Below are 14,682 nucleotides of genomic sequence, written 5' to 3' on the forward strand. Positions count from 1 at the left end.
TTCGGCAACCCCAGAGCTAGATCTCTGATTAGCGAGGAGAGCTTTATAAGTATCACACTGGTGCCCTGGCTTCATAAATAGTCCCACTGTGTGGAATCCAGGCAAGCAGAGGACAGAAATCATTCTCAGTAACAAAAGCTGCTCCTTCCATACATTCATGTCAATGTTTTCTCTTGCTTTAGTTATGATTGCCCCGTCTGGGAAAATACACCAACAGATCCAGGGGATTCCTTTGTAACTCTACAAATTAAAATTGAACAAAAAAAAATTGCGTGCCTCTCCTTTGGGAATTGCAGCACACACGAGTGAAAAACATTGGCCATCTGTAGGCTTCTCAAGCTCTCCCTGTTTACCAGCTCATCAGAGTCTGACAGATACAGCCTGTACAACAATGATGCCAGCATTACATAGCTGCTATCCTTCAGTGTGGCAGCTTCTCCTTATCAACTGTGTGAAGATGTGCAAACTCTGGTGAGTTTTAGTTTTGAAAAAAACAACAAAACACTGAGGTAGACAAAATAGGTGATTCTTCAGGAGCTGTCCGGTGCTGAAACCACATAAAGAGCCCGCAGGGAGCTTTTTATTTCCTGAGGATTAGCTCAGACAGGAAAATGGCTAAATAAACAGCTATGTACTATTTGCTTCTCCTCCAGGATGTTTCAGGATGGTGATTAATAGAGATGCAATCCAATTCAGATCTACTGACATGCCAACTGCGTTTAACAAAGGAGGCTTTGCACCCAACTGGCGAGACAGAGAAAAAAAAGGCTAAGAGGGGAAAAAGCCAGGTGAGCATAAAAAAATAAAAGAAATTCACCCTCTGCACCCCTTCCTGCTCCAATCACTGGGAGATACTTGACTGTGCTCCTGTCATTAATTCAGCAGACAAAAACTGTTACTAGATGTCATTATTTATTTATGGTATTTAATAGAGAAAATGCTTCCTTTGAATAATACATTTGGTGGGAGAGGGGGTGCAGAGCTGGGGTTGGGGTAGGAGGAGGGGGGTTGACTGATGAATATTCACGAGCTGCGTCTGGAGGGATTGTGGTAAACTACCTTTTTTTTCTGCCTCTGTGCCTCCTGGGCTTTATCTGCTCCGCCACTGGCCACGATGGCCCAGCTGCACTGCTCATTTGCTTGGCTCTTACGTGCGGTGGCTAGTTCAACACGGTTAATGCCAGACTATTATATTATTAGCCAAGGCAAAGCTAGCAGCAGGCCACTTAGGTTCCGCTCCATCTGCTTGCTGGTGTCAGCTTGGAGGAGCGGGAGGACGCCGAGCTGTCAATCAGGCAGACTGATGTCCTCCGGAGAAGTGAAGGTGCAGGTTTTATTAAGACCCTGCGACTGGAATGATGACTGTAGGTGCCAAGTGGATCACAGCCGAAAATGTGGTCCCTGGACTCACACATAACTTGAGCAGACAGTGGAAAAAAGCACAAATATTTACAGAATTGAATGTGTGAGTGTTTTCACTGCTTAATTGGATCAAGGTTATCTTAGTCTGTAAATTAGTCTCTCTCACTGCAGGAATCTTGCAGCATCCTATCCTACCCCTTCTGTCAAAAAAGCTACATCCATTTGTAAAATATGCACTAAAGCCTACAGCTCTGAATCTTTAGCAAAAACAACAACAAAAAAAAAAAAAAAAACACAGAGGAGTAATAATCAGTATCTTTTCCAATGCAGAATTACAAGGACTGAAGCCAGCTATCAGCTATCAGGCACAGCAGGATCACAGTTGACTCACAGCACCACACTCTTACAACTATAGGATTTCTAGCTGGAGGCCTTCGTCAGTCAAACAGCCAAACTCAAGCCCAAAGATCCTCGGTGCTGATACAGTTGCTTGGCTGATCTCTCCTTCTTGTTTCATCCCCTGCCAGGGCGGCTTTGTTTGTTTTAAGCACAGCAGAAGGTTCATTGTAGGAAATATTAATGTCTTCCATTTGCAAAATCCCTGTAAAAATTCACAGTTTCCCATTCATTTGCTTGGACACTACTCAAGTGCAAAATTGAATTCTCGCCCATTCATGTCTTCCACTACACAAGTGTCTGCACTAAGCTGAGCGCAGCCAGCCAGAAAAGACACATTATTGAAATATGTGACAAACGCAACCTCGTGCAAAGAGCAGATAATGCTGGAAAAATTCGCCTAGCGTGTCACCTCCTTCCCTCACTCTCTTTCCGTCCTCACTGTGTCTTTTCTTTCTCCTTCTCGAGGTGCGGTGACAACAGTTCTTAGCCGGTCTTGACCGTGCTTGGAGTGGAGCCACTAAGAAGCGGCGAAACCTCCCCTCTGAAGGAATATTGTTCATCCATTGTAATGCCTCATCACACAGTGAAAACGTGAAAATGGGGGCAGTGAACTGGCAACACCACAGAAAAGAAAACCACCTCTTCAGAGAACAATGGCGTTAAACAGCAGAGCCTGTGATCCGGGGCAGGAGCGATGAGTAAGAGTCCAAACAGAGCGAGACGATGAGAGAGAGAAGGCTCAGGGAAGACAAACAGACACGCTCTGCAATATGCATGAGGCAGAAAGATGTGAAAATGCAGCAGAGAGACTTAAAAAGCAGTTAAATGTGCAAGCCAGAGCTTATTAGTACAACAGGAGCTGATGATGCCATTATAGCTCATGAGGTGACCAGCAAACACACACACAAATATCATAAACACATGGCTGCCCAACCATTGAGAGGGGAACATTTTAGCTACAGTGTGCCAAAAAATGAGAATGAGGCCAGCCTTTTAGACATTAAGGTCCAGTGCAGAGGCCAAATGCAGGATCAGGGATGAAATATCAGAGAAAAGGAGGATAATTTGTGCCAAGGACAGCTTGTAGATGCTCCATGTAGGTTTTCTGTCTGAGTGCCAATACCTGTGACACTCAGTGAGCTTAAGACAGACAGAATAAGAGTCAGGAGAAAGGAAGTAGAAGACTAGTAACCATTCTGCAAACTGCTTGGTTGAATCTCTGCTTAATTTCCCAGGAGGTCATGAAGCAACTCTGCTCCAACTCTCTTCTCTCTGCTATGCACTTGTAAAATTAAGACAAACACAGAGACAAAAAGAAAAGCAAAGCCCAACATTGTTATCTTTTCCACCCTCAACATCCCTCAGTCAACCAGAAAGCCATGTTTCAACCGAGTGGCCAAGATCAGACCTCCTCGGCTTTGATCAGCTCATAGCCTCGAGGTCCTCCTGTGAGAAGTTAGAGAAATAATTGAGAGGCCTATTTGACGGAGTGTGAGTGCCATCCAAGATTACGTCTCAGGTTTCTCCCCTCATGCTTCGCTGACAGCGCTGACAGCCCTGCCAGTGCTGCCTATCGACTTTCACCCAGTCCTGTCCCCCCTCCGCCTCACCTGAAGGCTTACAGGACGAGGAGAAGCAACTACAGGAGGTGGGCGGGCGGTTCAGGCAGATCTGAATCCTACAGTAAACCTGCAATCTTAAATATCCTCATAAGTGGGTGGCAAAGGGACAAAACAAAAGAGGGAATGATGGTTTGCTCATGGCTTAATAACAAGCAGAAAAACAACAAAAGCACTGTACAATGGTAACAGAGCCACCCTTATATGCATCAGATGAGATCTCTATAAAACTAAATTTCCAATGCAGTAAAGCGAAGATTTATTGAAAATCAGCCACATGCAAGCATTACCCAGAGCAATTCTGAATGAGTGAATCATGCTCCTACAGTGGCTGTACTTGTGTACTGTAGTGCACCTGTAATTCTGATCACAGATCTGAACAAAATCAGTGAAACACCCTTTTCTTCTCATGCAACTGCGAACAAAACAACATTAAATTGACTTCATGCACAAATCAGACCATCAACTACCCCAAAAACAAAACAAAAGCAACTCGTCTTCACTTTTTCAGATGAAGTCCAGTTTGAGAATCAGCCACATAGAAGCATTAACCAGTTTGGAATCAGTGAATCATGCTCTTTCAGTGGCTATACTTTTGCTTTATAGTGCACCTGTAAGTCTGATCACAGAAGATAAAGCTCATTTCCAGTCCAAGCCAACTGTAGTGCACAAAATCCACAAAACTCCCTTTTCTACTCATCTAAGTGCGAGTAAAACCTTTTGCATTATACTGAACCTGTAATTCTGATCACAGAACATAAAGCTCATGTCCACTCCACCGACTGTAGAGAATGAAATCTGCAAAACATCCTTTTCTTCTCATGCAACTGGGAATAAAACAACATTAAATGTACTTCATGTGCAAATCCAATCATCATTTATCGAAAAAACAAAGCTAAACCAACTCCCCTTCGCCTTTGGGATGAGGTTCAGTCCAAAAATCCGCCACATGGAAGCTACAGCAGTTCTGAATTAGCGAATCATGCTCTTGTAGTGGCTATACAGTTTTTGTCCTGCATAGCTAATTCTGACCAAAGATCTTTGTCTTTGAATAGTATTTTCAGGCTCATCTCAGATCCAAACCAACTGTAGTGCACAAAATCTGCAAAACACCTTTTTCTTCTCATGCAAGTGGGAGTAAAACAGCATCAAATGGACTTCATGCACAAATCTGATCATCATTTATTCAAAAAACAAAGCTAAACCAAGTCCCCTTTACCAAAAATCAGCTACATGGAAGCACTAACCAGTTTGGTATCAGTGAATCATGCTCTTACAGTGGCTATACCTTTGTACTCTGGTACACCTGTAATTCTGATCACAGATGAACAGAATTAAGAAGCTCATGTCCAATCCAAACCAACTGTAGTGAACAAAATCTGCAAAACCCCATTTTCTTCTCATGCAAGTGCAAGCAAAACAATCTTCAATTGACTTAATGTGAAAATCAAATCATAAATTATCCCAAAAACAAAGCTAAACCAACTCGCTTTCACCTTTTCGGATGAGGTTCAGTCCAAAAACCGCAGCAGTTTTTCATGTTCTTACAGTGGCTATACTTTTGTACTATAATGCACCTATAATTCTAATCACAGAACAAAAAGCTCCTCTCCGATCCAAACCGACTGTAGTGCACAAAATCTGCAAAACACCCTTATCTTCTTGTGCAACTGGGAATAAAACAAGATTAAATTGATTTCATTCGCAAAACCAACCGTTAAATATCTCAAAAACAAAGCTAAACCAACTCGTCTTCACCTTTTCCGACGAGCTCCAGTCCACAGGAATGTAGAGCGATGCTGCAGCTTCACAGGAGCGTCGGTCGGTGTGATACGGTGCAGGTGGTTAAAGGCGCCACAGACCGGGAAGCTGAGCCATCCAACGACGCGTAAAAATGAAACCAAAAAACTGAAAAAAAAGCCCTGCGAGTGCGTCGGAGGTGTGATGGGGCGCAGATGTGGGTGTCAAGTACAGAGAAACCTGCGGAGGACTGTGTTGTTTTTGCAATGTAACGGAGCTCTTCTTGCAAACGAGCCGATTCGAGCAGCAGCAGCAGCCGCGATGAGTGGAGGAGCAGCCGGAGTGGTGCTCACCTCTCCAGCAGCTGAGCGCTACTGAACAAAAGAGCGCTCCGCAGGCTCTCTATTCAAATAGCAGGAGAGGGATGGAGGGGAGGGAGGGGGAGAGGGAGGGAGGGGGAGAGAGAGAGAGAGAGAGAGAGAGAGAGAGAGAGAGAGAGAGAGAGAGAGAGAGAGAGAGAGAGGAGGGAATGGAAGGGATGATCATGATGAGGATGAGGGTGACATAAAGACCTGAAGTTCCTGCATCACCCAACATCCAAAAGCTTAATTCGATATAATTCATGAGCCCTACCTGACTTATTGTTTGTTCAGTGTGATGAATTATTTCACACAGCTATTAGTCCTGAGCCCTGGAAGTAATTTATGCCATGCAGGGCAGGGGGAAGGGAAGGGAGGAAAAGGGTTTTTTTTTTTTTTTTTTTTTTTTGGTTAGAAAGACTTGATTTGGCATCTCAGACCTGCTGTAGGTCCCATAATCCCCTTCTGCCTTTTGTCTAATGCTGTAATTAATGACCTCAGGGATGGAATTACCTTGTTTTGGCAGCACAGCAGTGACCTCAACCTGAGATTTACACTTGCAGCAATGGTGGGCGAGCTTATCAAATTAGATTAACGCAAAAAAAAAAAAAAAAAAAAGCCAAGGATTAAGCAACAGAAAAATGTTGAATCAACATTTTTTTCTTCACTTGATTGAGAAATTATACTAAACATACAGCAGTGAGCCTTTTAATTTTCATTTACATAATGACAGTTAACATAAAGATCATTATTACGGTGCTTGTAAAAAAAAAAGGTGAACAGAGTTTGCAGAAGTACTCGTATACATTCACAGGCAGACCCTCTGCTTTGGTATATGTAAGGAATAATGATCCCCCAGGAGATTAAGTCTTTGTTCAGCAGCGTTGTAGTTATAATTTAAGCATAGCTGGAGCGCCTTGCATTACTTTTTTGCTGCTGTTTCTTCACAATATTGTTATTTTTTCTATAGGTAGAGTGCATCTTCACCATATGGCAGCGTGGATGTTGGAAACAAGGTCACTGATGCTGCTGTGCCCCTGCAGGAGCTGTCCACGGTGCTGAACCGGTTTAACAGCACAACCGTGTGCTCACACAAACGAGGAAAACTGTGTCAACTAAAGATCTACCGCGAATAAATCATTGTCACACTGCAAAATAAAAAATGCATGATGAAATGCCAGCCATAGTTTTTGTTTCAAAGGGGTTCCTGGGCTTGTACAGGCTGTAATAAGTCACCAAAGAATGGTTGGATCTGTTTGAAACAATGCAACTGTCAATTTGCCATTAAGGAAACTTGAGTAAAAACTTTTAAAAAGCCTTTCTACATGCAAACATGAAACAAACACACTCTTCAACCTTTGCAAGTGGTGTTTCTGTCGCACCATGCATTATGAGTGCCTACTAGCAACTTAACTACTAGTGCTAATAAGAATAATAATAATACAGTATACTTACATATATTTTCAAGACACTTAAAGATGCTTGACAAAGCAGGGAAAACCTTATGCATTTGGTATTTATCTATAATGCACTGAGATGATTGATTTTGTTGCAAAATTTGCAATGACAGTAAAAGAAGTTCTTTTCTGTTCCTTTCTATTCTATTCATTAAAAGTACAAGTGTTCAGCCCATAAGAACTTACAAAGGTTGCTGCTGGATCAGACCCTGCAAAGAGGACTTGAGCTAGAGCCAAACAAAAGTCACCAGCACCAAAAGGATAAGAATTGCGAATGATTTTTTTAAAAAAATGCACACACACATATATATATATATATATATATATATTTTTTTTTTTTTTTTTATTTTTTAATTTTATTTATTTATTTTTTTAATTGGGTGTCATTTACTCAAGTATAATAGACATCATTGTTCATCAAATGGACAGAAGTAGCAGGAGCAATAAAACATGAAACCAACTTCATTTTCAATCCAATGTGAGCTCAGACAATAAACAAAGCCTCTCCTTTTACAGCGGACAATTAAACCTGCCTGTTTCTATGGATAACGTAGCTGAACATAACACACAGCACACAGGAATCTTTGAGTTCTGCTTAAATTCTGCCTTTACTACCAACAATTAGAGAGAATTTCCAAGCAGAGCGAGCAGGTCCCCAGATGTCGGTGCTTAATGGTTTCAGTGACCTTTCTGATCTTTTCTTTAATATCACCGTTGGATCAGAGTTTGGTCTCGACCCGGTCCGTGGTACTGTAAGCGATGTCAAAAAATAAAAGCCAGATCTGGAAATAAGCCATTTGAAAGCATATACTTATGTGTAGAAGTGTAACAAGGAAGGGTAAAGGTGATTTTAAAAAAAAACACTGCAGTGGTATTTACAAAAATGCTTCGTGCTGACCTCGCCTGATGTGTGTCATTATGTAAATACTGTGCTGACAAAGTTTAACTTGAAACTGTGTGAAGCTGTCAGCAGGTTCAGATGCCCCCGCAGGTCCTTTGGTCGACTGCTCCAGAGGTGAGGACCACGGCGTGATCTAAAGCCTGACTCAACCCAGGTATTAGTCCCAGCCGAGGGAATAATTAAAACACCAGAAGAATGTAAAGCTGCAGAGGTGACTTTTTCTATAAGCAAAACTGTTATGTATTCAGGAGTTTGGCCCCCAAAGTGATTAAAAAATGAGCAGCATCATAAAGCATATCATAAAAACAACACCAAATAAAAGGACTTTGGGAAAGATGGAATGTTTTATTTAATCACCACTTGTCGTGCTGTATTTTGTTAGGTCTGCAGTTTATTTCAAGTTTTAACAGAGCAGAAAAAAAAGACTCTTAGTCAAGCCTGGTGGAGTTTAAAGATGCAAAAGTTATTTAAAAATTCACTGTGAGAGAAATATTTGAACAATATTTCTATTTTAAATAATAAAACTGCAATGCAATTTAGAAAAAGAAAGATCAGAATCAACTATTAGAATGTGACTGCTCGTACATTGCACATTGAGTGTATACATAAATAATCAAAGTGAGCTTTCTGCCAATATAATAAGCCTTATAATCATTTTTACTTTCTATATTTGAGCAGATTTACTCACTTTAAAGTTATATATATATACATACATACTGAGAATATGCTCATCTAGCTGCCGGGTTCTGTTTGTGAGCGGTACTGCTGATATCAGTCGATTTAGGGTTTGATGGAAAAAGACAACGTGCAGCTTTAATGGCCACTGCTGGGAGAAGAGACTTAAAGACAAAACTCATCACTTAGAACGGATCGTCTGATGTCCGACAATCCACTGACGGCATAATTGCTTGTTCTGTGGGGACGGCTGAAGTTCTCCTCCTGTTCAAAAGCAGCTCATGAGAGTTACTTAAACTAATGTTGGCTGAGTGCTCCAGTCTGTCCTCGGCTTTTAAGAACAGTCGAAGCCAGACAGACTCTCCAGCGAGTTTGACACCGAAAAGAAATCCTAAACTTGTCAGATCTGCAGACTCTTCAAAAGGCCGAGACCTTCTGATGATGATGACGATAATGATGACTATTGAGACCTCTTACTCTCATGCTTTACCTCCCTGGTTTTCCTGCTTCTTCTCCATTTCCCGGAATGACCTGAAGGCAATCAAGCTCCTAACAAGAGAGTAAACAAAGAAGCAGCTTATATCGATCCCTTGGCTTTACAGCTGTGGGTAAATGTGTTTATCTTGTGTAGCCACTACATTATACTTAAATACATATTTGATGTGCTGACTGGAGCTATGAGCAGTACACTGCTTTGAAGCATCCTCTGGCAAAGAGTTTATTACATTTTGTTAATACCTTAATTAGGCGACGCATGAGAGAAATTAATCCCTGGAGAGCTGGCTTCTTAAAAGGCTGTCCGGCCACCCCTGAAACCCAGTGAAATAATTAGTCAGAGCAGAAGAAATGTGTGTTTGTCCCTGAGAGGATTGTGGAGGAAAGTTTACTCCTACCTCCTCATCTGTGAAAGGGGGCTGTGTTTTTGTTTGCTGGGAGACTTAAGTCTGAAAGGCGTAACAATCATCAAGCCCAAATGAGCTTCAAAGACAACAATAGAGCATTTTTTTTACATCCCCGGGAACTAATTGAAAATATCTCAAGATACTGTAGGTGGGTGAGCATCTCCATTGAAGTTGTCAACATGAGCCACAGCAGTCAGCAGTGCTTGTTAGGCAGTTACACAAAGTGACTAAGAGGGAGCAGAAATGAAGGAAAAGGTCAGCAGACATACAGACGCCCACGCGAGTTTCTGCTCTTCAAGCTTTGTGCTCACTTTAGCCTTTTTCCATTTCAAATGAACTGTTTTCTCTGTAGTCTCAATCAGAAACAGTAAATGTGTATTTAAACTCTGACCCACAGGGCAAGATGAAGCAATGAGTTAACCTCACCTTTGAAGAAAATCACTTCAAGGCATCAACAACTCCATCTGGCTATGAATTCAAGAGTTTATATGCTGTATATGTCTTTTTATATTCAGCCAATTGTATATTAACAACACGTAGCCATGCTAGTGGCTGTGAGGCTGCAGCGTTTAGTAAAGCACCAACATTCTGACAAGTCACAGTAACAACAAAATGTTTACTGTGTTCATTAAATGAGCATGTGTTTGCATTTGAACAGTTAGTAGAAGAAAAGATGAGAGTGATTGAAATGTCAACCCGAAAACAAAGGAAATTTCTGACATGTTAGTGGAATTAGATGTGAAAATCACATTTTTCACCTTGTTAACATGTTTTTATATGCTGGAAGCCATGTCATGAAGTGAAATAAGCAGCCAACACTGGGGCTGAACATTTTCACCTAGAAGTTGCAGTGTACCGATGACAGTCTTAAAAAACACGGGCTTAGAGGTTTCAGGTTTCATATGTAACAAACCTAAGGAACCAATCATCCAAGCCAGTCAAACCCAAGTCATTTTAAGGCAGGAAGTGGTTATTTTCTTGGAACAAAACTTCTAAATGGGTCATTTTGATAGACAGACTTACATTTTTAAGAGTTAAATCAAAAATAAGAAAGAGTTAAATTCTTATTCTTCATGATGGCAACATGCTAAGCTAAGCTAACTGGTGATTGCTCCTGACTTCATGTCCACAACAACTGTACTAATCTTCTAATACAGTAACTTTTGACAAGTGAGCTTTTTTTCAATTATTTTTTTGGCCTTATTGATAGGACAGCAGTGTGAGAGAGACAGAAAAGTGGGGAGAAGAATGGGGGAAGAACCTCCAGCAAAAGGCCATGGGCTGGATTCGAACCCACAGCCGCTGTGGCCGGACTATAGCTCCTGTTTATGGGTCACCTGCTTAACCACTTGAGCTTCCGGGGCGCCCCCAATAAGCATATTTATCAAAATGTCAGATTTGAAGAAACTTGAAGAAACACTTTCTTCTTTTGCCCAAATAGTTTTAAAATCTGTTTCTAAGTTTAACAGTGAGACATGACATAAATTGTAGGCATGTCCAAATAGATGTCCCAGCAAGGGTAATGAAAGAACATTCATTTTGCCTACCAGATGATGACAAGTCATCAGTATTCATCATCTAGGAACCATGAAAGTCTGAAAGTGAAAACCGTCCGGTGACTTTAGGCGAAAAGTCAGCAAGCTGCATCCTCCTGGGATCATGAACGACCACATTTTAAACCTAAATTTACTCTATAGCTGTTAATATATTTCATAGTTGTGGACCAGCAGTGACTTCCCAGGAGTCCCACAGCTAGCGTGGTTGTAAATCCTAATTGCATTAATCCCTAAAGGCTTTGTTGACTTTAAATTTGTTAGACGGAACACAGAAAAATATAATATTTTGCAGTCAATATAGGCACCTTCCTGCTCCTAATTAGCTGGATAAATCTCTGCACTTAAATTGTTGTGGAGATGGAATTTTTTTGAAATAAGTTACACAACCATCCTGACAAACTGATGCTGATCTTTGGAGGGGAAGGACGCAGACTCGGACCAGCTGCCTTCATATACAGGAAGCTGAAACTGATGCACATCCAGGCCGAATAAACAACCAAATGGATGGAGGGGGAGGTTGAGGTGGCCTTTGTTGTATTTGAATGCATCTGTGTGGGTACATGCATGAGATGGGATGAAAAGACTCGATGCTGAATGCATTCCACGTACTTTGAATCCTTTTCCATCAATAAATTAAAACATTTTGAGAATTCTAAAACTGTGTTCTTGCTTTACTACAAATCGCACATGCACACAGACTAGAAACCTTGCCCAGGCAACTATTTGCTTATGATATTGATTTGGCCTTAAGCTTACTCCATGTTGGTACTTGCAGGTTGTTTTTTCTGCTTGGCTTGTCTGCTGAGTACCAAAGTCATTGCGAAAAGCAATAAAACCAACTCAAATTTAAACACAGAAAGAAAGGGAGAGTATTATCGACAGGAGTAAATGCAGTACTGCGAGCTTAACGAATACCAAAGAAATCAATCAGTTTTACATCTTTATAGATCAATTAGTTCGCTATTCTGATTGCAGTATCACTTAAGCATGATGTAACATTCTACCACACTACAGTAACTGCATCATATCTATGTTGAACAGTTGTACATTAAAAATACAGAAACCACAGTAAAAACTCAATGCAGCTAAAGTCAGCCACGCTGCTCTACTTAGATTCATATCTTGTATTTTTTCAATACTTTGGATGTCCACCTTTATTTTTGATGACAGACTCACTCCTCCCCAGAATGATAGATACTAAATTTAATCCTAAATTCCTGCAGAGATGTTCAGCCGTCCTTCAGAGACAAGTTTTTTTCAGCTGTTTTTTGCTGAAGGGTTGTGTTGCTCTACCTTCCTGTTTAAAATACACCAAAGGTGTTCTACTGGATTCAAGTCAGACGAAACACTTGGTCGGGTCAAAGTTTTCCCTCCTTTCTTTTTTCAGAAGGATGCTGAAAAACTAGTATGTGCATTTGTAACTTCGAGGCTGGACTATTACTGGACCAGAAAATGCTTTTTTATAAAATACAAAGCTCTTTATAACCAAGCTTCACTCTATCTTAAATACCTTACTGTACCATATTATCCTAACAGAGCACTTCCTTCTCAGACTGCAGGTTTACTTGTGGTTCCTTGAGTTTTCAGAAGTAGAACGTTTTCTCCTATCAGGCTCCTCTGCTGTGGAACCAACTGCCTCTCTACTGTTAAGTTTATGCTTCAAAGTTTCCTTTTTCATAAAGTTTCTCGTTAGGACTGGCTCAGGTGTCCCTGAATCATCCAATGCTCCTCCTCCTCTGCACTCCGAAAAGGAATTCGAGGGACCTATTCCCACCACTTAATTAAATGAATGGCTGCAGGATAAGAAATTCCAATTGAATGGTTTAGATAAACTGTTTAAGTAGCAAACTCTTTTGGTTTGGTTCACATAATAATGCTAGTAATTACATCAGCTTAATATTGTGTGTAATATAAAGTCAAATTTCTGCATTAGTTGATTGAAAACTCAATTGAAATTGAGGTAACTTAATGAAATCTGCTTTATCAGAATTTTAAGTCTCCTCGCCTACTTAACACTGGAGCAACCTTTTTTTTGCCAATTTAAAAACTTGTGTTCATAAATATGGAAATAAACTACTGACAACACAAAAATTCCATTTCAATGACATGTAAAAACTAATTGGAATAACTATTTTTTTTCCAAGTATTTAAATTAAAGACTTGTTTTTACTCTACCAATCATGAAGCAAGTAATATTACTAAAAACAATTCTGTGTGAAAAGGGAAATCTAATCCCCCTAATTCAATATAGTTTTTTGGTTTAACATAATATCATTAGAAGTTGTCTTAATCCCAAGAAGACTGATCCAAACTGTGTCTGTTAACATTTTTTGTTCTCGCCTCTTTCTCTATTTATATACCATCATTGCATGTCACTAACTTTGTGTCTTCTCTCTCCTGTAGTTTGTGTCTTGTTCTCTCTGCAGGTATCTCTGGCTGCAGAGCTACATATTTCTGATTTGACTGTGGTCTCATCAACCTTCCAAGTGTTTATTGTTCACTTATGCATCGTCTGTTTTCTATCTGCTATCCTGCGCTCTCTCTCTGTTTTTCTTGGGCCTGGTTCTGCCAGAGGTTTCTTCCTACTTCAGGGGAGTTTTTTCCTCCTTCTGTTGCCAAGTGCTTGTTCTAAGGGCATCCAAAGGAAATTTTGGATTTGCTGAGCTTCTCTTTATGATTTTGCAAAGTCGCCACCTTACTATGTCAAGTGCCTGAGGATGAAATATGTTCAGAATCGCTGCTACATAAATAAAACTGAACTGAATTGAACTGAATAGTGTTTTAGTATATCTGCTGGTATCCATGGTGCATCCATGACTGTCGAGTCTTCGAACACCTTTTGCCCTCATGCATCCCCATATCATCCATCCTCCACTGTCAGAATTATGCATTCATTGGCCTAGTCCTGGCCAGGTTAACACCAAACATGCTGAACTCATTTATCTTCATCATCTGATCAAGGAATGTGCTCCCAGTGTTTATCATCTTTTCATTTTATTTAGCAAAGTTCAATCTTGCAATTTTGAAGCCCAAGCAAGAGTTTTTTGTCTTGGATGCCGTCCATAGTAGCTGATGTTGTGCACTGTCCTCCACACTGTCTGAGCTTGTCACAGAGACTCAAATTTCCATCATTAACTCCAGTGACCAAGTCTGAGGCACCTGCTCATCTCTTTTTCAGAGCTGGATTGGCAAAACAGTATATTATCCACAGTGTCATTTTAGGATTATGGCCGCAACAGCTCTGATTAGTGGTGCTAAAGCTCATTCAGTACCTCTTAATTTTCATTTTGTCACTGATCTTTCTGTATCTTTTCCCACCATTGTGAAGTCTCACAATCATTTCCTCTGGCAGTTCTTTTCCATGGGGAGCCTACAGGTGCAAAAGTGAGAAAGTTCTGGTGTTCACAGGCAATCTTATAACCATGTTTATGCAAGTCGGCTGAACTAAATTTAGTTTTAGTCATCACAGGTTTTCTAACTTCTAACTGTGATTTCAGGTGTATTCATTTTGTTGCATTCAGTTTCTACTTGGAAGCCTGTATTTTCAATACAGTATTTGCATTTCTAAAGCATTTGTTTTGGGATTATTCATAGAAATAATGCAATTCTTGAGAGGTGATTGAATTCTGAATCATTTGGCATTAATCTTAGATGGCCTGCGTTCTGTATGTTTAAGTGCAGGTGGAAAAAGATACACTTTATTGAGCATTTA

The 14,682-nt window shown here is 40.5% G+C and overlaps 1 protein-coding gene across 2 annotated transcripts in view; it reads right to left on the reverse strand.

Moving 5' to 3' along the window:
* The window catches only part of ncanb (neurocan b), a 211,675-nt gene that overhangs the window by 167,252 nt on the left and 29,741 nt on the right, over window positions 1–14,682 (reverse strand). The window contains exon 1 of one of the 2 annotated variants that reach the window (XM_023273505.3): window positions 5,139–5,499. The exons of the other annotated variant lie outside the window; for it this stretch is intronic. The gene's annotated coding sequence lies outside the window, so the exon portion shown is untranslated. Of the gene's footprint in view, window positions 1–5,138; window positions 5,500–14,682 lie in introns of those variants that run through there. 2 annotated transcript variants of the gene reach the window in all.

Source organism: Amphiprion ocellaris, chromosome 2, assembly GCF_022539595.1.
Source record: "Amphiprion ocellaris isolate individual 3 ecotype Okinawa chromosome 2, ASM2253959v1, whole genome shotgun sequence".
Lineage (NCBI taxonomy): Eukaryota > Metazoa > Chordata > Actinopteri > Pomacentridae > Amphiprion > Amphiprion ocellaris.